This window comes from Pezoporus occidentalis, unplaced genomic scaffold, assembly GCF_034315485.1.
Source record: "Pezoporus occidentalis ecotype Australia unplaced genomic scaffold, CSIRO_AGI_Poc_V1 ctg128, whole genome shotgun sequence".
NCBI classification, from domain to species: domain Eukaryota; kingdom Metazoa; phylum Chordata; class Aves; order Psittaciformes; family Psittacidae; genus Pezoporus; species Pezoporus occidentalis.
In genome coordinates this window covers 837,956-864,934 of record NW_026913082.1, presented here as the reverse complement: position 1 = coordinate 864,934, position 26,979 = coordinate 837,956, and the positions used below count along the sequence as shown (strand labels likewise).

The window sequence follows — 26,979 nt, the reverse complement described above, 5'->3', positions numbered from 1 at the left end:
CTATGAAATGGAAATCCTGAGTGATTTTGTTCTGATAGCATCAGAACATCCTATTGCAAAGATTTGTTTCAACCTGCCTGCAGTCTTCACATGGTCACGATGCTTCACTTCCATGGAATTGCTTGGAGTTTTATAGAAACACAAATTCAACAGGAATTTTTGAGTGAAAATATAGCCTTCTGTTTCCATCAGAATGGTGGCTTTCAGCAGCTCCCCCGCTGAAAAACAATTACTTTGGCCATGGCTTTCCTTCATTGAATAAGTATACTCTGTTGGAAGATTTCCACAATCTCAAGTCCATTTCCAGTTAAGCCTGTGCAGAGAAGTTCTGCGAGTGCTTACAAGTTTGCCGGAGCCATGCCATGGACATATCATTACTGTTCCAAGTTGTTTAATCTTTTGTCTAAATATAAATAGATGAGTGAATATAAGTAATTTCCTCCATCCCTCTAGCTGTTTATCTGCACAAGGGAAAGCTTTAGGATTAGGGCCAGTCGTTGGGGCTGTTTCCAGGCTATCTGTTCAGGAAGGCTCATGAGCTGTTCAAAGATAACACCCTGTTCCTATTTGGCCTGATCAGCCACGCTCGAAAGGGCACCCCACACCAAACCACAGCACTGATTTAAAGAAACAACAGCTCAGCTGCTCTGTGCCTTGCTGCTTCTGGTGCAAAATCAGAGTTTTCCCAGCAGGCTGAACTGACTAAAAGGGTCTCTTTTCTTCTACTTGGCTGCTTAGGCCAGCCTTCCATTTCTTTCATTCCCTGCTGATTTGGAACCTACTGGTGAGCAGAAATCACCTTTTCTCCATTGACCTGACTAACACAGAAAAACCTGAAGCTGTGGTTGTCTTTCTGCAAGACACATCTTCTGGAGTTTCATGCCAGTTTACAGGAGCTTTTGCTCGTATTGGCCATAGTCACTGCTCTTATCTCTTCCCCTAAGTGTTATCAATATTTTTCTTTTCATCAAATGGCTTCTTTTTCTCTTTCTTGATCGCTGATGGGTCACTCGCCTACCAAATATGCAGCAAAACGCAAGCATTCACCCTGATGAACTTGGATCCATATTCCTTCCCAGTCCCACCACTCTCCTCGTATGACCCCAGTTTCTGCTTTCCCCATCCAAGTCCTATAGCTAAAAAAAACACCACCATTGCAGTGGCTAGCTGACACAACCAGATAAAAATGACACAGCTCATAAGGAAAACTTGGAAGGGAAGCCCTAAAGTTTGGATTGTACTACACAGGGAGTTAAATATTATTAAAAACAACGTACTCCCTCCAATAAAAAGGTTCCTATGGGTTCTTGTTACCCCCATAAGGATTAAAACCTGCGCTTCAGCTGGGCAACTTTCCTGCTTGATCATGCCATAATTTAGAAGTTTGCTGAGCTACAGCTATTTGCAGTTGTTAGACTGAAACGTCCTTTCATCTCTGCAATCTCATTCAGTCCCCTAGCATTGTGGGGATTCAGGCAAACCACTATAAATAACTGAGCCTTTTCATGTCAGCTGGTACAAATACCAGCCACTTCGAACAATCTGACCTTTCTTGGGGATCTGACCGATCTGCAGTGGAAGACGGCTAATATCTTTCAGGATCTTCCATGGTTAAGGTATATATAAGAATTGCTAGCTGTTTGTGTGCACTCCAAATGCTTTCTGGCTTGTTTAATCTGGCTTTGTTCTGTGGTTAAAAAATGAAAGTAAATTCCCAGTTAATGATTTTTGATGAAACCCATTATTCTCACAGCTATTTTTAAACACCGTGGAAGGCAAATAGATCTAACACACCTACAAGACTAATATTTTAATAAACTAACAGACAGTGGTCCAAAGCCATGGTATGTTTTTTCTGAACTCATGTTTTCAAATGAAACTCTGTGAGGTTACCTTGGCATTCCTCTGCATGAAGAAAGCAAAACCTAGAAAATAAACTGCTGTTGGTGTCCCCTCAAGTTCAACTTCATAATTAGCAAAAGCTGATGAGGGATGTTACTGTAGAAAGTATTAAATGATTACGAGATTTCTCTTTCTTCCACACACCTGTTAAATGGAATGTGATAATGCCTCTCTCTTTTTAATATCTTATGAGAAAAGTCAGAGGGGATGTATCTTTGATCAAGAGCTATCCACTTTTTACTTAGTGCTATACTTTATTCTGTAGTATAGGATTAATCTTGCCTCTGTGAGAGACTGAAAGTATTGACCTTGTTCTTAGTCACTGTAACCAGAAAACTGATGAAAAAGCTTATAGAATATGGAAAATAGTCTAGACTGTGGTTCGCTTCCCAGCTTTGCTAGAAACTGTACTGAGATTTCAAGAGGGCTTTTCATATCTGACATCCCCATCTTCATTCACACTGTAGCTGAGAGGTTCACCCCCAGCTGCCCCGTTTATAGGAAGCTTAGAAAAAAGGATGACAGTTTTCACCCATAGGGAGAAGCAGCTTAGAGAGGTAAACCTTGGAAAAAAATTAGTGTTCAGAGTGTGGGGCATTACCTGGCAGGAGCAAGAGTGGCTACATCTAGCTCACCAGATTCGTTAGGTTTCTTAAGCCACTTTGCAATCCCTCAGGAGCATAGTGCCTCAAATTATAGACATTCATTTGTTTCAAGATAACAAATTTCCAAAATATAGAGATCAGAAATGTATATTGATCTAAAATACATTTTAGATTTTTACCATGTTGTTTCTTGGGGTTTGCTCTCTTTCGTTTTGTCCTTTTGCAGCTTAAAGACAAGTTGCCTTTATTTATAGTTAGTTGAGAAGCTATGTGCTTGATGAAGATGCTTAAGAGCACAGGTCCTCATTCTGTAGGATCAATATATCTGATCTGGGACTGCAAGATGGATTCCCTATCATATCCTTATACCAGCTCTTCAGCTGCTTAAAAGAAAGCAAAGCAGTGCGATAGTGAGAGTATTTGCTTACTTGCTGTTGCCGTGTAAAGCTGGAGATAATTAAATTATTGCCACATTATCAAAGTGCATGCAAAATCATATTGCCTTCAAACAAGTAGCTGCTGATGTGAAATTTGAGAAGCAATTCAGTGGTTTAAAAAATACAATAGATTTGAGGGACATCAATGAGGAAAGATGAGAAAGGACCACAGGGAAGAGGATCAGCTGGAATACTTCTGCACCTCCCTGCATTGCTTTCCCTGCTCCCTAGAATGAGCAGGGAGCAGGGAAAGTTCTCCCACGGATCTGGAAAAAACAGGGAGCCCCAACTCTCCACTGCGCTGGGCAGTCCACTGCCAACGCAACCACTTAATTCTTAGCTCAGCTCTTCCCATTGAAGCTGAAGATGCTCACAGCTATGTATTGGGCTCTAGTGAGTGGCCGTGTTTTCAGGCTTGCCCCTTCACAGAGAATGGGTGAAATTTCCAGGCAGATTTCTCACAGACCACGCTGCTGCTGCAGCTCAAGCCAGCAGCTGTAGCAGGGAGCACAGAGCAGCCCCATGACCAGCATTAGCAGTGCTCACTCTATTAAAGACAGCCCTCAGAAAAGGAGAGTTACTGAATGTCAATTAAAATGCTTCAGTGATTTAAGCAGGCAACTTCCATGCAGTGCTTTGTAACACTACACCCCTCGGTCTTCAGTTAACGGCACTGCTCTTACAGCAGCCCCTAGTAGGTGAATTTATGCAACAGCGTTGACAGTGACCTTAAGGAGAGATCATTAAACTATTCTCCTTGCCTGAAATTCGTAACTCTATCTGCTTCCTCTGCAGGAGAGGGTAAAACAAGGAGAGGAGGGAAAGAACAGCTCATTGACCACCCAGAATGAAGGAAGATCCTGAAATAATTTTGTTAGCCTTGATTGTTCTTGGAGAAAAGGAGATAAAAAGTAACAAAAGCAGGAGCTGTGATATCTGCAGTGGCTAAGAGTCTACTAGTGTCTAACAGCAGACAGAGGGATCTGACAGAGTGGGCAGCTCTCTGTAGACTGATGTGGCTCTGAGTGAAAGCGATGCTCCTTTGCTGCTACTGCTGTCCCAGCAGCCCACTCACAGATGCACCACCAGCACCCACCATGCTGAAACGCAGCAAAGGGCTGGGAAGTGAGGTCCCAGCAGCCAGCACCACCCCAAGTGGGCATTTTGGCAGCTGTGTCTGTTAGCTTGTGAGAAAGGGTGACTTTTGTCACTTGTCTCATCTCAGACATGCTGCAAAGTTCAGCTGAAAGCTTTTAATGGTCCCTTGATGCTGAGCAGGCAGATACTGAGAGATAGAGAGCATAATAAACTTTCAGTATATGATCTAACTGTGTAACACATCAAATGGGTATCTTAACTGTATCCAGTGGAGCTCAATGGAAACAAACACACCATTTCAAACCAGACCACACACAGCAAGATAATGCACATGACTAATTTTGATGACTGATTTCATATAAATAATGCACCAAGACTCCTAGATGCACTATAATATCTCTTCGTTCCACTCCTTTAATTAACTTTTCATTGAGACTCCAACTGGAAGTGGCTAATAAAGTGTTTGCTTTTTACTGCTTAGATTAAAAGTACATCTTGTCCTTACCGAAAGCAGTGAGAAACTGCATGAAACTTGGGTAACAACCTGCCTTAATGCCATTTAAAATAATGTCAGCATTACAGCTCTTAACTGGGTGGCAAAGGAAGAAATAGCAGGTGTAGATAAGGAGTGGGAAGAGTACAGTATTATGGTCGCTACTTGTTGTAAATTGCTATGGGAACCAAACAGTTTTGTTCTAGATCAGTTTTACCACCTACACAAAAGGGGAATAAGACATAGATAACCCTACAGCTGAGTTCTGTTCTTCTGATGTCTGGCAATGTTTAAATGAACTCATGAAGGAAGTGTTGAGTAGCGAAAGACAAATGACCTTTTCCATCTGGGAAAGGTCTTAAAATCTTAAAGCTGCAATGCTTGTGTTTATCAGGAGAGAAAGAAGGAAAAATGCAGGTGAAGAAGAGAGAAGCCAAATCCTCACTATCTGAATTCAAAGAGAATGGCAGGATTTAAAAGAGCTAGTGACCTTCAGGAAATTGATCCTGGTGTTGATGGATCACTATATATAGGACACAAACTATTAGGTCAGCTGTCTCCTCTTCGCTGAAGAAAAGGTAAGGTTTCCTACCCCTCCAAAGACAGAAACTTTAAATGGCTTTGAATTAAGCTATTTTAACACTTATTACACCACTCCCAAGTATTTTCAACCTATTTTGCAAATAAGGCAGGCAAGTAGGGGAGATAAGTCCTCCCAACCTGTCATTACTGATGGAAAAACTGATACACAAAGATGTGACATGACTTGTCCCGAAAAAACTCCCTAAGAGGGACTCTCATCACTTGCTTCTCAGGTATGTGATTAACCACCAGTCACCTTTCCCTTTTAACAAGTTTCATCAGCTTTCACATTGGAACTGTGCAAAACCACAGATTTTAAGTATTTTTTATACTAAGCTATCAATTAGTCCAGGTTTACCAAAACAGTGCCCAGGATCTCTTTCTAGGTCTATAAACCTGAAAGGACCTATTTATGCTCTTGGGCTGAGATTCAAGTTTTAAAAAAACAGAGAAACTGGGGCCATTTTTTTCATTACTTCGTTGTTCATAGTTATATTCTACATCTGAATGTGCCTGAAGGGCTTGCATGGAAGGCAACTTGCAGGTTTCCGAGGCTTTTTTGTTTCAGCCTTGATGCCAAATTTCAACTATACTCTATTGAGGCTGGCAGCCCCTCAATGAAGCATTCGTAATACTAAATCACAGATATCATTTGGACTGGACCTTCCAAGACACATTACCAATCAAAGTCCCATTTGCAAAATCCATCTGTAATGTGTATTGCCCCTTTATCATACCATGGGGTAAGGAGAGCAACATATTAGAACAGCAGTATCAAAGCTGGATAGGGGAAACTAATAACAGCAAACAGAACAAGAAAAAATAAATAATAAAGGGATTACCCACTGTATAGACCATAGGTTCACTATGACTCTGGGAAAGAATTCATAATCCCAGGTTTCATTCAGGCCATTTCTGGGAACAAAGGCACCTGTACTAAAAACAGTTTTGTTGATTTTGGCAAAGTTTGATCAAATAGAACAGAAAAGAATAGAAAGGACAGTAGAAATCTGATCATCCCTGAGCATGTAAGTCTAGGTGCTTCATACATCCTCTCTACCCTTTCTACATGTACCTTGGCATGACCTGATATTCTTTGGTTTTGCTCTACATCTTTTTTGGTTGAGTGAAGGCTTAGATCTGAAAATAGCCTTGAGATGGTAATAGTATAAGCATGAGAGAGCATTCTGTAGTTGGAGTGAGCAGGCTTTACAGGGGCAGCCCTCCTACCTGCCAAGTCTCACCACAGTCTCTTGTCCCCTGGATCCTTTTGGAACCCACTCTGAGAAAAAAATCGGTCACCTGTTCAGTTAATTTTAAACTAAAAACCAACCAGAAGACAACTAGGGTTAATAGTACTCATTTAAATTAGAAGTTCGCCCATATATGGGAAAAGTCCTTGGCCGGGTTTCTCAGCAGCTGGAAATGCACATAACTCCTCTCAGTCCATAGGCTGTTTTATTGTAGCTAAGCACCTTCTTGCTAGAGACATCAAGAAAAGCAAGATAGGAAAAAGAATAAATATTGGAATTGTTCAAGTAAATGTTAGCAAGACAAGAATAACTGGAGATAACAGTAACTAGTAAGGAAAAATGGGGCACTGGCTCAGGATCCTTCCACAGCAACCTATGGAGTGACTGGGGACCATCACTGTATGGGCACCTTTCCTGAAAATAAAAATGTAGCACCTTAACATGCCCCCAAAGCCCAAAGCATTTTACAAGCAGAAAGAAGTGCTGCCAGCTGAAAGTGTCATTCACTGCTGAACTGTAGCATGGAGTGAAAAGCAGCATCTATTCAATAGCTGTTTGGGACAGAAAGTGAGAAACAGCATGACCATTGAAACGGCAGGAGGAATTTCTGGTAGGCAGAGCGCAATTAGCCAAGTTGGCCTGTGGCCAGGACATGGAGGTTAGTCATCTCCTTTTGTGAAAAGTACCATCAGATCTTCAATGACTAAGAGCATTCAGGACCTTGGGTTTATGTCTAATCCAGAAGATGGATAACGATTCTAAAGAGGAAACATCAGAGGCGAGTATGATCATAAACAGGGAGGATATGCAAGATAGCTTTCAGATAGAGGGGGGAAAATGGAGTCCTAGGCACTGGCCAAAACAAACAGAAGTCACTATGAGTGGATGGGGGTTATTCCAGGCTACTCTGTGAATTACATCAGGAACCGACACTGCCCTCCGCCTGGCTTCACAAAGTTTGGCTTTAACACTTGAATGTCACTGGCAGAATGAGACAAAAATGCAGCACCCAGGGTCAAAGAAAGCCAAGAAGGAAACTCAAGGAGAAAGAAATTAGAAGTCTGATTTCACTTGGGGGAAACAATTAAGAATAATTTATCGAGGATGAACTAAAGGATCTTTATTTTTAGAGGAGAGCTTTGGGGAATTTTAAGGGTTTCCCACTCTCAGCTTATATTTAAATAATAAATAAGTACCTAAGTTCTGGGGAAAGTTCAAGACAACAATTCATATGGTTGTAAACAGGCCTCAAGAAATTGTTTTCAAAATTGAAACAATGAGAATAACCAGCATTCCTGGAGCCAATTCAGATATTCCACCATCTTTTCAGAAAACACACAGGCAAATAATTTCACCTAGTGTTATCACTGGGGTCTGTCCTGTTAAGAAGGGGGAGTACCCCAAAACATACATTTCTGAAACTACAGAGTTAATCAGTGACACATCATTTAGCAAGGGAGTCTGTAATTATAAAGGATAAATCCTGCAAATGTAATCCTGATGGATTTTCAGCCATTGACAGGCTGAGCAAGCCTGGATACACATGCACTTGTGTTGAAATTTGTCTATGGCTTGTGTTTGAGCTGAAAGAAAGGTTAAGAATCAAATCTAATGCTTTTCATCTGCTTCAGACTCTAACTAAAATGCAGACCCACAAATCTAGCCCTAATTTTTTACTTGAAAACCATTATGCACTTTGTTTGAAGTACAGCCTTTAACTCCAGCTATTTATAGGGACTGTGTCTTTCTCTATCCATTTCACACACACACTACAGCAAAAGGTCATTTGTAAGTGTATATCAGAAGTGGAAGACAGTGAAGAGGCATGCTAATCAAACTTGCTCCTAACCACTCGTTGTTCAAAGAGTAGAGTGGGGCTAGATACTAATGTATTTGACCCTTCAAAAGCTTAGTGGCCAATTAGCTTTCTAAAGGCTATGATGAACTGCGCTCATTTACTGTGCATCCACACATTCAACTGTCATGTTTAACAAGCATCAGGACCACCTACAGCTGCCCAGCAAGTCCCTTTGCATACCTAAAACTGAGGATGCTCACGTAGTCTCTAGGAAAGAAAAAAGATGCAAAAAGCACAGCTTGAGCTGATTTCCACAAAGCAATGTAATTTGCAAAACTTTAAGATTCCAGTTGGTTCCATAATTTTCCAAAGTTTTCCTTGAATCCTCAGGAATGGCTCCAGAACATCAGTTCTCTTTTCTGCACCAAAGGCAGGTCTTATGTTTCTTTCCTTCCAGAGCACCACAGTCATAATCCATAGAAAACCTAAGGTGTTCCTTGACATCTTCATTGGAAAGATCGTTACTAAAATGCCAGACCACATCTGGAGATGCTCACACACTTGTTTGACACGTCTACCTCATGTTTCCCTCTGTTCCACTACAGCATGCTTGGCCAGCACTGGAGCCCATCATGTAAGAACACTTCATTCCCATCCATAACTCACAAACTGGCAGTGCAGATTTGCGGTTTTTCTTAGATATCGAAGCAAGCTAGCCAGGGTTCACAAAGTAAAGTCAAAGTAGACAAAACCAGAAGCAGATTATCAGAGACTCCTTATATCCCTCAGTGTCCTTCAAACAATGAACACTTCTGAGATCAGCAGGGCTGATAGCACAGCAACCAAATGATACAGTTGTGAACACCCTTTATCTGAGAAATTACTGCACATACTTAGTCAGCTACTTGTGAAGGGCATTTATTGGTCTGGTACCCAATCACTGAAACACTTAACATATTCTTAAGTCACATATGTCCCACAAGTGAAGTATGTCTTTGGCAGGAAGCTGAATCCAAACAGACTTAAACGCATGCTTAAATATAAGCACATACGTAAGTGTCTCACTGAACTGTGGCTGTGTTGACATTCGTATTACTAGCCAAGGTGTCAAGCAGAATCATAAATTAGTTTCTCCTCTCTCCCCATTTACATTTCTTTTTGTACTGGAGCCTTCATAAGGAGAAGCTGCACTTCATACCAGGAAGGCACTACTAATCAGTCTTTTATAATAAGGAGAGAAATTAGGTGAGAAGCACAATGGTGACTGTGAAATTGGAGATGTCAATGTCTTATTTTTAAAGCCCCTAATTTTTTACAAAGTGCTGTATTTTAGCCCTTGGCACCAGTGATTATACATACGCACATGCATCCAGCTACTTTGAGCTAAAGTTGTCTTTAAAAATTTCCAGTAAGCCAAACTTAATGGAAAGTCAGGGATGGTTGTTTCACAACTTAAAAGGAAAGTTTCCCCTTTTAAGTAGCAAAGCAAGAGATGGGGAATGTTCCTTTTTTCTCAGCATATACCAGTTATACTCTTGTACTCTCAAAACTTCATGCACTTTTTATGTTTCTCGGTTGAGCTGCCATGATCTGCCTAACAACATTTCAGTCCCGTGTCAATCCGAGGGCTACATCTAAGGCTCAGCCATAATTCATCAGGATCAGATGGCAGCCAGTCCTGACTGCACCTCCTGAGAGCTGGGACACTTCTCACCCGTCATGGAGCAAAAACAATTATCTGAAGCTATCCACCTGCTCCAGGGCCACTTTGTCAAATATGATACCTCAGGGGGGGATGCCTACCTGTCATACTGATTTTTTGGATGTTGACACAGTGGTTGGAGTGAACATCTGCTGCTGCTACTCCACTGTGATCTCATTTAGGCTCTCCAGAAGCAAAGATGAAAACATGTTTCAGTGCCTCCCTCCTGCCTGCTCCACCTGAAAAACCCTCTGCGTCTCATCTAAGCAGCTGAACAGCTGTGACCAGATGACACCTTATCCCCTTCTTCTTTGAAACATCACTTTAATTCCCAGCTACTCACTCACTGAATCCTCACCACTAGTGGCATTCCTCTGGCTACCTACCTGTGCGTATGGACGTTTTCCTATCCTCTCATGCAAATGTCTCAGCACCCAAATCAAGGGGAAATTAGACCATTTGCTCTGTAGCTAATGAAAACTGCAAAGAAACAAAAAAAAACAAACCAAAACCCAAACTTGGCTGCAAATCACAGTGTGAAGCTCCAAGTTTGGTGTTCAACTGAATGGGAGTGTGCTGAGATACTAGGACAGGATAGGGAACCTAGTCAGTTAGAGAAACACAATGAAAGCAGTGGGTTACAGCTTGCAGTCCTCCCTGCTATAGCTGCATGCATCCAGTGAACTATATAGAGCAATGCATACTGTTTCTTATCTCTAGGATTTGCTCATTATTCAAGGCTTGTGGCTTTTAGGTGCTTTTTGTACCCCTCCTACCATGTTCCAGTTGTGCAAGCGAAAAATAGCTCCCTTACAAAGCAGCTTGAGTGCATCTGGTTGAGTTGAAAAACGGCACAGAAGACAGGATCCACCACTGTGTGATGCTACTGTAAAAGAGACATCGGCTGGGTCAAGGAAGATAATTAGGCTGGGTAATATAGAGAGAACAGTCTATTTGGGTACCTGCTCACAATTAACCTGTGGGAAGCTGTCAGGATTAGTTCTCTCTGGATCTCAGTCTAAATGACTCTTTTGGGCTGCAGGAATGAAAACTCAAATTAAAACAGCAGCCCTGTTGGGCTACGGGCTTAGATATGGCATCAACACTTCTTTTCCAATGCTGACAGCAATTAAAGGAGGATGGCAAATGCTTTCTCCCAGTAGCTTCTTGCTTTAATGAGTATCTTCTCTGCATCTAAGATGTAGCTGCCCCTCTAGACTTGGAGACCCTCTGTGTCATGCACAAAGCTTACACACAGTGTCACTCAGTAAATAATAAATACAGCTATGTAATCATAGCTACCTATGGGGTAGACATTTTCTCAGTATGACAGCTTCCAGGAGTTCAAAGCCTTGCATGAGCCGAATACACAAAGACTGTGTGTGTTAACTAATCAGCCTTTCCATCTCTATGTGATCATTTTCTAAATTGCCATTAAAGAGGCACCAAGAGCACAGAAGATGACACTCTTCTGTCTGGGTGCTGTAATCACACTGAATGCATCTGAGCAGACGGCATAGCAAATGGGCACTGGAGATTTTAAATATCTTGGTTTTCATCATCAAACATCGCGAGCTAGTTCCTGTTTCCTTCTCAGTCACCTCTCCTGACTCCATCAGGCTATTGATGCAATGCTGAGTGATATGTGGCAGCACGTTACTCTCAGTGGAGATTAATGATTTCTTTTTTAAGGCTCTTAAAACCCCCGTTGCCTCTGGGTCTCTCACTTGGTAAAGTAGCATGTCAAAAACTAATGGGAAAGTGTGAGACGTGACATGACTTTATGAGAAAAGCAAACTTGGGCCATGGGAGATGGAGTTTGGATTTTGACAGCAAACTTTGTTGTTCTGTTTGTTTCTTCCCCCTAAGAATACGCTTCTATTTTTAAAGCTGAATGCATTGCTGTGATTCATGCTGCAATAGCTACAGTAAATCAAGAGAGAATGCATTTGTGTTGGACCATGCGAAAGCACAAAGTGATGCTGGTTCCTTCCCATACTGACTAAACCCGTATGTCTGCTGTGCATAAACACCGCTACCTGCTTGGAACCCCTTCAGACCTCAGATTCCCATTTGCAGCTGTCTCTGGCATGTCGCAAGAAAAGATGATGGATGGGCAGAATTTTATTTCCATTAAAATGAAGCCAACTAAATATTTTTGTCTGCTTTATTAAAAAATACTATTTCTTGCTTTGCTTAATCTTGAAAAATGCAGCATGTTTCTGCAGCTGATTTTGCATTTTATCTAGAAAATGGGTGCCTGAGGTGGAATGATTTTCTCTGGGAACAGAGTAAGCTGCAGTTTTGACTTCCTTCTGCTGGGCAGAGGGCACCCAGTGTGGGAGAAGCTAATAGCCCCACAGCTACCATCTCCCCAGAGGGGTCATACTTCATGGTTTGGGCAAGATGACCCCCAAAGTCCAACAATGAAGGCAGTCAGGGAGACTGGAGATCCTCCTGTCAACTAAGCCTTGCCATCAGGCTTGCTGCTCCTCTTCCTGACCATGTCCGAGTCCTGCAGAGCACTGCTCTCCCTCCTTGAGGGGTTTCTGTAATTCCTGCTGTTGACACAATTCGTAGTTGGAATCAGTTCCAGAAGATTGCTGGAAGAGAGCACTGAAGTGTTTGGATTTGATGGGATTGGGTGGCAGGGAGGGAAACACATTAGAAGCACAAGAGCTTGGCATCTAACACAGGGGCCTGAGGGTGTCAGATTTGAGTGAACAACTGCTCTATCACGGTATCTATATAACTAAATCTGTCCAAAAAACACAGTTTGTCCAAGGTTCTTCTTTACTTGCATTGTTTCTCCTCCTTCTCTCTTGTTTTCCCAGAAATAGAACATGACATTTATTTTTATGGACAGCATGATCTTATGGCTATTCCCTAGTGACGGGGTAATCTGAACACAATTATGTTCTGTTGACAAAAAGTGATAAAAGTGTATTGTGTCAACACTCTGAACTAACAGATTTGTCATCTGTTCTACTCTCAGATAATAGAAACAGAATTAGAAAATGCTCTGACAGACTCTATTCTCTTCTGTGGTTAGGTAAGCCTGAGCTCTGTGCTTGGTTACTGTACCCCGGTGTTCTCCATCTCCCAGCAAAATCTGTCTGCCCGTTTTAAATTCAAGCATGAATTTTGCTTTGATGGACTCCTTTTGTCAGCTTATAGCTTATGTGCTTTGGAGTAATTTGACCTAAGTAAGTTCTCCATTTCACTGCAGTTCTGTCACTCCTATTTGTTTCCATGGCTTTGGAAAATCCAACTTTTTTGTGCATCATTTTTTCTACCTTGCAAATTTCCTTCTAGAAAATGTATTTGGCAGTAGTACCTGCATTACATTCTCCATCCAGCTGACTTTTTCATGAGTTCATGGATAGCAATCTACTTTTCCTGAGACAGGCACCCACATTTGCCCTATATGTAGAGCCAGCCCTAAGCTCACACAATTTTAGAGGGAAATATGTGCATATAGCATAACATACAACACCATCCCATGCTTGGTCTGAAGACAAGTCTGCACTTCCAGCTCTTGGTTAGTTGGATGACAATTACTGCTTAAAAGCTAAAAGAATGATGACATCATTGAAGCAAAACAGAAAAGGCTTTTTCATGGCCAAAAAGAAAAGCAATTTCCAAAATATCTGTAAAACATCTGCACAGTCAAATGCCATTAAACTGCATTTCCATTCAAAAGGGGCATGTACGTGCATGTATATTAAGGGTTTCTAAAAACAGGAATCAATAGCCACCAGGTACAAATGTGGAACGAGTCAAGCATGATAGCATTTGGTCACCTGGCTAATGCCCATTTGAAAAGATCAAGGATATTGCCCCCCTCATCAGAACAGAAGAGATGATAGGTGCCATGAAGATGCTCTTAGCTTACGTATCTGGTCCTTCCTCAGCTCATTCCCTCAGATTCCAGGTTAAACACTATGTCAGAATGGGACTCCTAAGAATCAGCTTTTTCAGGACCACAAACATTACAGTAATCCCAGATCTACTCTAATTTGAGGTGCAGGCTGAACTCCCTCCTTCCTCCAGTCAAGCCACTACAGCCCACTTTGCTCCTCAGCTTCTGCAGTGCCCCAGAGCATCCAGCCACATGGAGCTTGTCCCTACATAAGCAACATTTTGCACATACGTTTCCCTTGGTTTGGTACATTTGTTGTTTGAACAGAAAAATGCAATCGGTTTTGACAGCAGGGTGAAATGAACTGAGTATGTGCACATGAAGAGTTATTGTTTACTCCCCTCATCCAACTCCTGCCAGTGGAATTTTTTAGTGTGGGGGTGGAATCAAGGCATTTACATCCTCAAATGAGAATAATGGTCTGAAATAGTGGCTTAAGGTGTTTTGGCACCATATTCTGATACCCATAGCAACCTTTAAAGAAAATGGAGCTGGACATTGCAATGGAAACTTAGCACCATCTACAATTTAATTCACAACCCAAATTTCCCAGTAGAAGCCACAGCTCATTACCACACCTACAGAACCACTCTTGAAAGAGAGCACAGATCTGACTCCTGTTCTCCTCCTCCTCTCTGACTGACAGCCAGACTTGGTGTTCAACAAAAGGATGCTGCTGTGAGAAAACAGCTAAGGAAAAGAAAAAAAGGTGCTAAAGTTCTTTTCACATTGACTTAGAGCAGGAATATATTGTGTAATGCACAGCTTTGAACAAAATGAAGCAATATCAGTATGGACAAAAGTTTTGCTTACCCACCAGGTTGATCCTCTCTGTGTTATTGCATCTAAGCCTTATCAAGTAAATCTTGAATAAATGAATATTTATCTTGTGTTATCAGTGACTGCTTTTCTATCCCAAAGTATTTGGCCATATCACAACGAGCTATTTATACCTAGTATGATTTATTTTACCAAAGCCACTTGGTCTTAGCTGTAATATGTGTATGGTTACACTCAAGATTATTTTTTGGGTCATCATTTTAACACTAGTCCACAGTATCTTAGAATCCAATATACACAGCTTGTAGCACTTGAGTGTTCCACTGGAGTCAATGAGGCCATCATTCACACGCTTAAAATTAGGCATATGCTTAAGTGCTTTGCCTTTGGGATAAAGAGCCCATTTGGGACTCTTTGGTACTTAGCTCTGATAAAATCCATCAATCTTGCTTAGATGATTAAAACAATAGCATCTTTCTCAGAACTTCCAACAGATGTTTTCATAAATTTTAACATACTTCTTTTCCCTGTCTCATTCATTTCCAGTACAAGTATTCCCTTAAAAGCTGAATGAGGAAATCTGTAAACTTAATGGAGGAAATTTATTTGGATAGAAAGACATCTAAAGAAATATAACAGCACTTGCAATGATCTCTGGCCAAATTCTGCACCCATTAACTTTCTTTATGCCTTTTCCCACTGCCAGATGTATCTTTGCAAATGAGATTTTCCAAAGTAACTATTGTCTTCTCTGAATCCCACAAAATCCTTTCTACTAGTCTCTGAGCGGAGTTTTTAACAAATCGAGTGAGTGTATAACTGCTCACTCCATATGTCTGAAGTGTAACTTCCTTCCACCCACCCCATTTCATTCTGTCGACAACATGCATTTTGTCAAACCTCTTGCTGCAAATCATTCAGTCAATGGAACTGAAAGACATTTCAGCACATTTTTATCAACAGAATGCAATTTTGTGCAAATCATGCTGTCAACAGGAAAGAATGCCAAAAGAAAAGCGAAAGAACCCAAACTCATTTTGTCCACAAAAAATAAATTACAGTTTGCTTTTACTTTGCACATGTAGACAAAATGGAAATAGCAAAACTTCCCCATCTGTGGACAAAATTAAGATTGATCTCTTAATTTAGGAGACCAAATGGTATTTGGTAGAAAATTACTAACACCATGAAGGACAGCTGAGATGCTGAGTCAGAAGAATTTACCCAGCACTGTACACGTTTCACTGTTTTCGTTGTATCAGTGAAATGACACCTGAAATATTGAATCCGTTGGAGAAAAATATTCAGTGATGGGCTCAGTTACAGAAAAGCTAAAGAAAAACACAGGTGCTATTTCATTTTCCAGCTGATGAATGTCTTGGATTGCTCAGCAGGTGCGTGTCCAATGGACAGGGCTCTGCAGCCATACAAAGCCTCACAGCTCTGTGCCATAGCTGAGGCCACCTTCTATTTAACTCTGTTGTGATGTTTTCATCCTTTTGAGCTTTCAGTTTTGCTCTTATTATTACAAAGCTTGTTCTTTTGGTAATCATCTCTGTACCTCAGAGTCTAAGACAACCTGGCACACTAAGGGCTGGCACCACACAACACAGCCCTGTGGTCACTAAAGCTAGGGCAGGTCAAAGCAAAGACTGGTTTCAATAACTGCCTTGCAAATGTTCTCCATCACAGGACTGAAAACAGTTTCTACTTGACAACAGTTAAAGGGCCTTTTTGCTGAGAATTTCACTGTGTTTTTAGATCACCTTATCCCTTCCAGTTCTTCAGTGAATTGTTCAAATAAGGCCTTGGAGAACTGACAGTCCCAAAGAGTTTGTTGGGGCTGGAGGAGCAGCGACAGTGGCTGTTATCCTGCATTTTAGAAATCAGAATGAGACTTACCACAAGCCATTTTGGTACACACTGTGGGGGATAAGAGATAATTTTCTCCATCAGTCCCCAGTCTTTACTGGGGAAAGCAATGATCCAGCCAAATTCCCCAAGTCCTGCTCATCCACAAGAGACGGATGCACAGGGAGAAGGTACGCATTGTGCAGCATTAAAAATGTAACTGCTTTGAGGCACAGGCCAACACGCTGACACCAAAAGCTGGCAGCAAATATGTCAGAGGGATCACGAAGTTGGCATGAGAGGGTTTCAGCTAATACAAGAGATTATTTTCAGGACCTTATTGCTTGCCAAACACAACACAAAGCTGGCCTCAGAGAGCAGCACTTCTGCTGGAGCCGTAGGGGGTGGCAGCGGAGCGGAGCAGACGCTCAGGGGAAAACCTGCCTTGGGTTTTCATCTGGGACAGCACTAGGGCTTTGCAGGGACCAGCTACTTTTTGGCTGTGTGTCACTGCTGTGTGTCCTAGCTAGTCTCTATTTGCAGCGGTCTGCCTAAAGTGTCTATGGGTTGAGTCATGTTTCTGTTTCTGATTTTTGTGCTCACGTTGGCACAGTATCAGAAGGGGGACTTGGTGCATCCCTTTGGCTCCACCAGGATGCTCAAGTGAATTTCAGATTTGAGAGCTTTCATTTTTGTCAGCATCAAGGACCGTCTCCTCTTTAATCCTTACCTGACTTTCTGTGTCCAGAGCAGCCCTAAAGGCAAGAAAGTATTCACTAAAAATGTAGTGTCACTTTAAAAGTGGTAGGTAGATTCAGTGGGAAGAAGTATCCTGAGGAATGAAAAAATAATTTCATTACATTTCGCTGTGTATTTCTTATGGTATCTTCTTGCCATTTTGGTTGTGCTGACAGCGCTGCATATCAAAAGATGGATTCATATCTGTGAGGCACAGACAGCAAGCACTGCAAAGAATTTACTTGTTCGGATCCACAGAAATTTCCTCCTTTTAAAAGCTACTATGCAAAACCTTTCTGAATAAGTAGCTGAGGGCAATGGCTGCACCTTCAGCCTGGCCATCCTTGTCCATAGACACAAAATACCTTTACCCTGACTAGTTCTGCTAGTGTGTGGCACAGGGCTTTTTCATAAGCATAGTGGACAGAGACTGATACTCATGCATCCTTCTTTGCCAAACACTTTGCACTGTGGCAGTCAGAATCAAGGTCTTGTTAACTAACCTATTCTTTCTTTATATGTTGACTTCAGTTTGGTCCTGTCCTGCTGTGTCCACACAAACCCACCTTTTCAATGGAATTCTGAACAAAAGAGCGGAAATGAAGACCTGGGAATTTCCATGCTTTTCATGGCTATTTCTTGAATGTTACACAATTAACTCACAAGGAAAGCTGGAAATCCTGTATCAATATGAAATTACAGCACTCAGCTGTAGGACACCTGGAAATCAAATCAGTAATTATTAACCCAGAGGTGGATTGTACACTTCCTGCTGGAATTTACCCACATTCTCATTCATTGGAGACAGTAAAATTATGGCAGTGGTGATCAGAAGCAAATATTTAGATTGCAGCCTGTCTTGCTTGCCTATTCTTCTGCCAAATGCAGCCCATCAGCACTTTAAACTTAGAGTGAAAAAATTTGGGAGACGATAGAAGAAAATGGGGAGAGGATTTCAGTGATTACTTCATGGCTCCACAGCAACTGCTGCAAAAGCTGTGCCTTGTGCATGTTGCTGGGAGTCAATGCAGCATCTGCATCGGTTCCACCTTCTCTTCAAGGGAGTAGAGGCTCTTGGGTGGTTGAAAACAAGCTGCTTACAGAAACCCATGAACTTTCCATCCAAGTAGCTTGCTGAAGTTCACCCTAGTCCACTTACTGTCCATCATGTCAAGCAGATGGTTGCAAGGCCTCCTGGACAATCTTGTGATAAACATGGGACTTAGATGCAAGCACAGCTGGCCTGTTCTAGCCTAATCTGTTGAGTGCACCAAAAACTTTGAGTTGCAGAATGGAACTGAGTTACCCCTTGGTGCAAGTTTGATAGTAGGGATTGAGCTTCTGGTTTGGAGATGTGCTTACCTGTCATTGTAAATATGCCATTGGAAGAAAAAAACTTATTGTTGTTATATACAATAGCAACAGTCTCCCATACCACTGTGGATATGCTGCTGTTGATATGCCAAATCATGGCCAGGAAGGAGTAGTAAATACACTGCTTTGCAGAGCTGTACAGAGGTATGTAGGAGTACAGAGAGCATTACCTGTTGAAGACTTTAGCTCATGAACCTTCTGCAAAAGATGGCTATTTGTACTGAAAAGCTGAACTCTTGATAATAGAAACCTGGAAACCTGGTCATTTGTGTTTAAATAGCAAAAGCCAGGTACTGACAATTTCCCACAGAAGCACAGAACTGTTCAGTTTGGAAGGGACATCAGGAGATCTCTGGTCCAGCCTCTGGCCCAGAGCAGAAATAACACTGAATTCAGCCTAGTTTGCCCCAGGCTTTGTCCAGCCCAACCTTCCAAATGCAGCCTCCCTGGGAAACTCTCCTGATGTGGACAGGTCTCATGGTAATTTTTGTTTGCTTGTTTCAGCTCTTTTTCTAGTTGGAACCTACCCTTGTTCAATTTATCACCATTCTCTCTCATGTTCCTCCCTTTAACCTCCTCTCTCTTAGTTGGGGCTGATTTTCTTGCATTCATGTTACATGATAGAAACTTTCAGTAATGGGAATCAAACAACATGCCCCAGTGATTGTAAGTACACTATGGAGACACCAAAGTGCAGCTTTCATGAAGAGGTATCTGTTAAGCAGCTGATTAATATATAGTGGCATTATGGGATAGTGTGGCCCCATGAATCCTAAAGTGATTTACTGTGTTTTGCTGCACATCAGGAATCTGTAAACCCTTTAAATGTCTAACCTTTAAAAATACGTTTATCTTCCAAACATGCACACCTAGAAAATGGTCACAGGCTTTGATGCTGGCACTTTTCATTGCTGTTTTGTGGGGGTTTTTTTATCATAATAAAATAAGTTCTGCTAATCACCATTCATGATATTGAACTTATTTCATTTGAACTGCAGTTCAGATGAAAACAGTTCCTGCTTTTATTCCTGTCCCAAAATACCTGCAACTGAATTCAAAGACGCACTTCTAACCGCATCCTTTGCTAAAACCAGAGTTCAGTTCCCTGATGCTAGCAGTTGGATCGAAACCTGATGTCGCATCAGTCTTGGCAATCTACAAATAAACAGTAACTTTCAACCAAAAACCACCTGTATGCTAAATTATTTCTTCAAAAAACAAATCTGGAGCAGGTATCTGAAAGGCTGGGCAAATCAGCAGAGCCTGGCCTCTGCTTTGCTCAAACAGCTGGCATTCCAGGAAAGATGCCAATAAAGGACTATGGAGTGATTTTTGCCAAGTTGAGTTTTGAATTCGTGTAGTTACATGACTGAATGCAACATAGACCTTTAAGGTTTAAAAAAATGAGAAAAGAAAATGGAAGTTCACCAAAATCCTGCAAGGTTTATCTGGGGTGCTTTGGTTCATTCTTCCCTTGCTCTAAGACCTCTAAGCCAAGCTGGAGTGCTATGGAAATGGAGCGAAAAACAAGGTATTTTGCCCTGAAGATTATTAACAGGGGCTGATAATGTTCCCACATGATTTGTAGCTAAATTAAAATTCTGAGACTCTTCTCTGCCATGTGAAAAGATAAGCCCTGCAAAACAAAGGAGAGTGAAGGCAGTGGAAAGGATTGGAGCTTGCAGCTCAGTAGTCATGATGAACATTCATTAGAACAGAGCCAGTGAAAGATATTTTGACAGAGCTGAGCTGTCCAATTCTCTCATCACCTCCATTTCATGCTTTTCTCATAGTGCTTTTACTCAGTGGTACAAATCACTGCCAGTGCAGTTGTGCATATGATCATTTCCTGGGGTGCCTCTGGCGTTATACTTGCTTTCAAAGGACAGTGCACAACCTGTGTCCTGCAGAAAGCATTTCCAGTACTCCTACAGAGCAGGTGTAGCCAGCAAGCTCCCAAGCACAGTATTTTAATGAGCAGGAGGATTTCCTCCCTTGTCTCACCCAGGGCTTCTCAAAGGCTCTCACTTCACATCTGAATTGCACTCGCTCCTAATGCATCCAGCAGATTTACACCTGCTTGTGGAGCAAGCCAAGAACATTTTGAAATCACCTGGCCTGTAATTTTGGCCACCCTTTACCTGCTATGCATTTCCCTGATAGATAGAATGAACTCATTCAGTCCAGCATTTGAATACACACTTCTCTTTTCCAAAACTGCTTGGTCTATTTTAGCATAACTTTCAAGACATCTCTTAGTACAGAGGGACATTGAAAAGTACAGCACCGTTAAAGCACTTGCAACCAGCTGTATTGCTCCAAAACTGATTTATTGAAAGGGATTTGTGGAAAAAGGTGTTTTACATGCTTACTACTCCAATATAAATGACAGTGCAAAGCTGATCTGCTTTCTGGTTTGTTTGACTTACACATTTTATATGGCACGTGTCCCTGGAGGAATTTATTAAAACTGACTCGCAATTACAGTATGGGAAGAGATACTGTGGCCTGTTGCCTGCAGCCAGGCATCGGTTGAATTCCAGGTCTGACAGTGCCACATACTTGCTGTGTGACCTCTGGAAGTCACTTGTCCTCCACTAATTGGGTTGCCCAGGTGAAAGGTGACCTCAGGGCCCCCTTCGTCTCTCCAACAGCCCCATGCACTAAAACACTCGCCTAGGTCAGTTCAGCACTGCCTCCCTTGCTGCCTGCACTGCCAATTGCAAACCACTGACATCCAAACACAAGGAGCACCACTTGTCTCAGAGGCATAGGATTAATTAATTTGCATGGACAATGGCATTTTGGAGATGCTGCACTCTGTCTAGTTGCCAGTGACTATAATAGGTCCCAAGTGCATCTCATTCTCTATAAAAGCAATGCTGCACAGACAAAAACATCTACTGGCCCTAAGACTGCTGCATTATTACTGTGGCAAAAGCTTGTCTGATGACAAGAGCCCTTTGAAGTCAAAGGCTGAATCAGCTTCCAGATATCAAAGGTTTGTTCTGGTTGCTGCAACGCGCAACAGATTTCTGCTGCGGTATCTCTGGGTTAACCTATTAATTGTATTAAAGGTGGGAGCAGAAATGTGAACACCCTAATGGTGAAAGGGAATTTTTGTGAAACTCATCACTGTGTGTCCAGAAATACTTCAGGCAGGATCCTGTCACTCAGGAAAAATCTGAGGATGAAGATGTGAGAGTGATTTTTTCTGGGGCTGTCCCTCAGGTTCAGCCTGCATTTCCATGTAGGAAATCTTATGAAAGAGATTACGAGAGGCTGGAGAACAGACACCTCAGAACAAAACTAAAGTTCAAACATGAGGTAAGAAAGGGGGAGGGAAATGTCAGGATTTCTCTGGGGATCACATAGGAAAGAACAGGCGCGACCTGCTGTGGCTGTTTCAAGGCATCAGGTTGTCTTCACCCACCCTGTGAGACAGAGAGAAATACACCTGTCTTCTTCAAATCTGTGGGAGCATCACTTTAGCCTTTTAAATGGTCCAGCCACCCAACCAGCACCATCTGCATATCTCTATGCAAAAGTCTAACTGTGCAAAACACAATAAACCTCCAAGCTGGCACCACGAAGGAAGCTGCAAGGAGCATACTGAAGCCATCAAGGAATTCACCTGTCAGAGAAAGGGAAAAAGGAAAAGATGGGGGAAAAGGAATTGCAGTATCACAGCGGGAGCTGTGACAGGGTGGGGAAATGGGGCTTAGGAAATGCTGATGAAGTAGCATGGCAGTAGAGGACCTGCAAAGGGAGGTGTTAAGGGACAGGCTGTTGGAGAAGCAAAGAGTAAGAGACTGCATTGAGAGTAAGAGACTGTAAGAGACTGCACTGAGAGTCGTTCACTGCAATGAGAAATGTCACCTTCTGCAGGACCCAAGTACCAGAGCAAAGCCCACAGCAGCACCAGAGCTTGTTTAGAGATAGCAACACCCACTTCCATGCAGACAGGCTGCCTTCGTCACATACAAGCAAGCTGCTTTGTATGGGCTTTCAGTCACACCAGTGAAATTTTGCAGCCTGAGAGCACTGTGTAGGCATTTGCTCAATCATTACCCAAACATGCCCAGCTTTCTTGTCAAATGCCCCACGATTACAGGTCCCCACTTGGGGGACCTGTGCAAAGCTCCCTATGTATGTTTGGCACCCCTAGTCTCTACCACACTGTTCCCATCCACTGAGCTCATGATACAGCTCCAGTGATAAACAAGCCACTGGGTTTTGCACAAAAGCAGACCCTTGAGAACCACAGGTGTAGGGCTGGAGTTTTATATGTAACGCAGTGATACAAAATAAAGAAACAGAGCAGTCTGCAGTGCTTTCTCCATTCTTTCTATCTTTCTCATTTCCTGTTGCTATGCTGTTCCCCAGGCAAATACAAAAGAAACAGCTTCCTCAGCCACAAAAAATGAGATTATTCAAAGACCCCCTCTGTCATCTCATATTTATTGTGATAGGCAGTGTTAGAAGTGTTTGACAACAACTCAATTATTTGCAATGAATAGAAGCGGGATAGGCAGGCAATTATCCACTTCACCCACGTGAGAGACACCCATATTCAAAATCCACATTCAGAAAGATCCACATTATTTCCAAACCATTTTGCATATTTTTAATTACCAGCCTCAATTTAGCTGGATGGTTATGACTCCAATCAGTGTGCTTTGGAAGGGCTGAGCGCTTGGGTTTAAGCCAGGCATGCATTGTCTCATTCACATCAGCACACTAATCTGAACATTTGGACTGGTTTGGTTACATTTTAAGAGGCAGCCTCCAGGATGGTGCACATCATAAGAAAAACCTGATTAAAAATTTTAATCATAATACAAGAAATTAGAAAAATTCCCTCAAATATAGATTTCAACAAGGTGAAAAGTTTATACATAAAAAAAAATTGAATTACATGGAAAATTTCTATTGTATGGACTTTTTTTGAGCATTTCATTCTTTTAATAACTTCAAAAAAAATACTGTTTTTTTCTATGTAAATGTTTTTAATTGATATTTGAAATATATCTACTTAATATTGTAAATATTTTGAGCAACCTGAACTATTCTTTCTGGAGGAAATATTTCCATGGGTTTGACTTTGTTTCTTTACTGAGGGAGAACATTTCACAGCTGCATCATAGGAAGCTGAATATCATGTTTCTACACTCTGAAGTAAATATATGACCTTCTGTATTATTTGCTCCCAAACATGATCTCTTATTGCACTCAAACTGGAGTTAAAAGGGGAATGACTAAGTAATTTTTACTAGCTTTCAGCTGAATAATAGCATATTTCTCATGAAAAAAAGAAAAAAAATGATAAATCACAGCTTATGTCGTGGGACTGTTCACTTTTAAAAATGAAATTAGACTTTTACACCCACTGCTGTGCGTGTTACCAGACTATTCTGGCTGTAGGAATCCATATTTCCCAGTGTGAAGGTTTCTAAGTTTCAAAGTATCAGTAATATTCTTAACTCTTTAGCTGCAGAAGGCACAGGATTAGATAGGATTCACACATTACATTTTTTAAGAAAACCTTGATAAATTGAATTAAACAGAAACTATTATGAAGCATAATTTAAAACCTTAGAATCAGAAGTCAAAAGAATCTCTATTATTTTAAGTGATCTTGTAACTGGGAGAGAATTTTACTCATTGTTTTGAATGTACAACTTTACAATGCCAGTGCCATCATTTTAATAAAGTTATTCCTAATCTGCTGAGACATAACAAGGACCAGAAGTTGGTCCATGGTATTGTTTACAGCTTCTTTAAGCTTTTACCTTATCCAATTCACACTTAAAGCACTTTCAAGTGGTTACGCATCTCAGAGCAACCAGGCTTCAAGCACATAGGTCGCTCCTGAGTGCGCAAATCTGACTGCAGCATGAAGTCTTCCTTATGCCAGCTGTGAAGATTGAGTCAAATGAGATTAAAGGATCAAGGGCAAGGAATTCCCACTGCTACCCCTCCAGAATATAGTTTGTCTGTAGAAATACTAATCAATTCAAGCATCTTTGTTATGTACTTCTCTTTTTCAATCTTATTGCATGCTTGTCATCAATATTTATCAAAATGTTGACTATGCTCTGGATAAGCATATCTTGGCTGGACCCAGACTTAGGACATCTCCCACATTCTTGCAGGAGCTCTGATAATTCTCGTCATCACCAGTTATCCAAGGTGCAAAAACACAACTTCTGGCTCCAAAGGCAACACACAAAGCCTGCCTGCCTGGGTCACACTATAGCCTGGACAGCTGCAGGTATTGGGATCCTGTAGTAAAATTATGCAGGAGATCCCAGTAAAAAATGAGCAGATCTGCTCCATATTTCTCTTTTTATTTCCTGTAGTAGTATGTCCTTAAGGACACATTCGCGGCCAAATGTGACATTGCCTTGTGTGTGCAGCACCACTTTGTGATCTCACCGCGTGTGTTTCAGGTTTTGCAGCTCTGCAAGCTTTTTAAGGTCGTAAAGACAAAACTCCGTTAAGTCAAAGAGCCTTATATCAGCTCTTAAAAGTTTCAGTGTCATGACTATTATTTAATTTTTATATTCTCATTCTCCCAGAACGCCAATAAGAAAACTTGTTCAGGGAAACCAGGGTCTATATTTGCATATTTATCCAGTAACATTGTGGGTAACATTGGCTCGTGTTATACAGTGTGTTTGTTTTCATTGTGCAGATTTCATCTGCTCAGGGGGTTCAGTTATTTGACCTATATTAATATTTAATGGTACAAATACTTAAAATAAAAATCCAGGCACAGCCAATGCTTTTGGCAACTCTGGTTTAAACAGCCCCCCTTTATTAACATCTGGCTAGGTTTGAAAGGGTTTGATTTCGTGCAGGGATCGAAACAAGGAGCAGTGCTTTTGATGACGGTTTCATGACTGAATATTGTCTTGGCTAATATTGTTCTACATCAAGTCTAGATTGTAAGGACCTTTGTACAGTTCTTGATTTACTAAGCAGAAGAGATCTGCAAAAAAATGAAAGAGAAAAATTTCAGCTGGAATAATAAAATTGATCATTGTATCAAATCAATGTCTGGTTTTACTTTACAGTCAGCCTAGACCAGTATTTTAGCATGGGCAGTTACTGACAATGTAATAAAATGTTGTCTTCCCCTTCTTTGTTTCCCCAAACTAGTAACTTCTTCAGTTTTTCACTGGAGACTGTAAAATAATATATTATTCAACTAACTCTGTCCTATTGCAACACAAAGTTATCATCCTTTCTGGTATGCCTGTAAAAGAAAATTTACCCTATGAAAAGGGTAGGCTTCTTGACATTAGGATAAATTACCCATACAGTACAGTTCAGTCCATATATTTTTTTGCTATGAAGCAGCATGAAAGCAAGTGAATGGCTCGCTATGTATCAACCAGCTGCTTTTCAGTACCTCTTTCATTAATCCAGCATATCTCAGCTTGCCTTTCACTCCTTGCACAGTGAAGATTATCCATGTGTCTACCTTCCATGAACAAAATGCACACTTTTGCCTCAGGCTAGGGATGTGTAGAGAAGTGGAGAAAAAAAGCATAAACCAAGCCTCTAAAGAAAGAAAAACAATCTTTTTTGTTACACTCTCAGTGTAACTATATAAGAATCCTGAAAGCTGATGACATAAAGAAAGAACTTAGAGCAAAATGTGCAATCAACTTGGATATGATGCAGTTAAAAAGCACACAAAGGCTTTATAAAAACTAATGAATTGATTTAAGGCTCCACTGGGTGATATACAATGACATATTATTTATGTAACCTGTAGTTTACTGTTCACATAGTAATTTTCACCTCCCACTCTGTCAAATAGAAGAAACTTTTTCACCTTAAATCTTAGATGATGATGAGACCAAATAGCAGGAGAGGATGTATAAATGAAAGTAATTTAGTGAAGAGGGTTTGACTGACATGAAAAGACAATAAAAGTTATGATAATGTTAGGGATATCAAAGTGAAAGCCAGGTGGGCAGACGAGAATAGGCAAGTTCCCAAGTCAATCTGAAAGGCGTTCTTCAACACTGGGGAAAATCCAGCCATTTATTTTGCAGCTTATCACTCCATGGGTCAAAAACTATGTATTAAATTTGGAGCACAAAGACCCACCTTGTCTAACAATTGTACTTCTTGTAGAGATGGGCAGGGAGGAGGGGAAGGGACAACATTTCAAAAGCTCTACACATGCTCTAGAGAAGATGATTTGGGATTTTCTGTCTGAAAAACAGATTATTTGAATCTCACCTCTCCTACTGTTCAGGGAGGCTTATATTAAAATGCCCTTCTCCAGTGCTCATGATTGCTTTTGATTGGATTGTGTTTGCTGCTGTTTCTCAGTTTGCAGGGTGGTAAACACTGTCTCCATTGAGGAAACAACATGGCTCCCTGAAAATGTTCCCACATGGGACTGCAGGAGCTGGATTTTCAGG

At 41.3% G+C, this 26,979-nt stretch overlaps 1 long non-coding RNA gene across 1 annotated transcript; it reads left to right on the top strand.

The window, feature by feature from the left end:
* The first annotated feature begins 1,204 nt into the window (after nucleotides 1-1,204).
* LOC134158242 (uncharacterized) lies at nucleotides 1,205-12,891 on the top strand. Its single transcript, XR_009962670.1, has 2 exons — nucleotides 1,205-1,616; nucleotides 11,800-12,891. It is a non-coding gene; the product is annotated as an uncharacterized LOC134158242 (long non-coding RNA).
* Nucleotides 12,892-26,979: the final 14,088 nt, after the last annotated feature.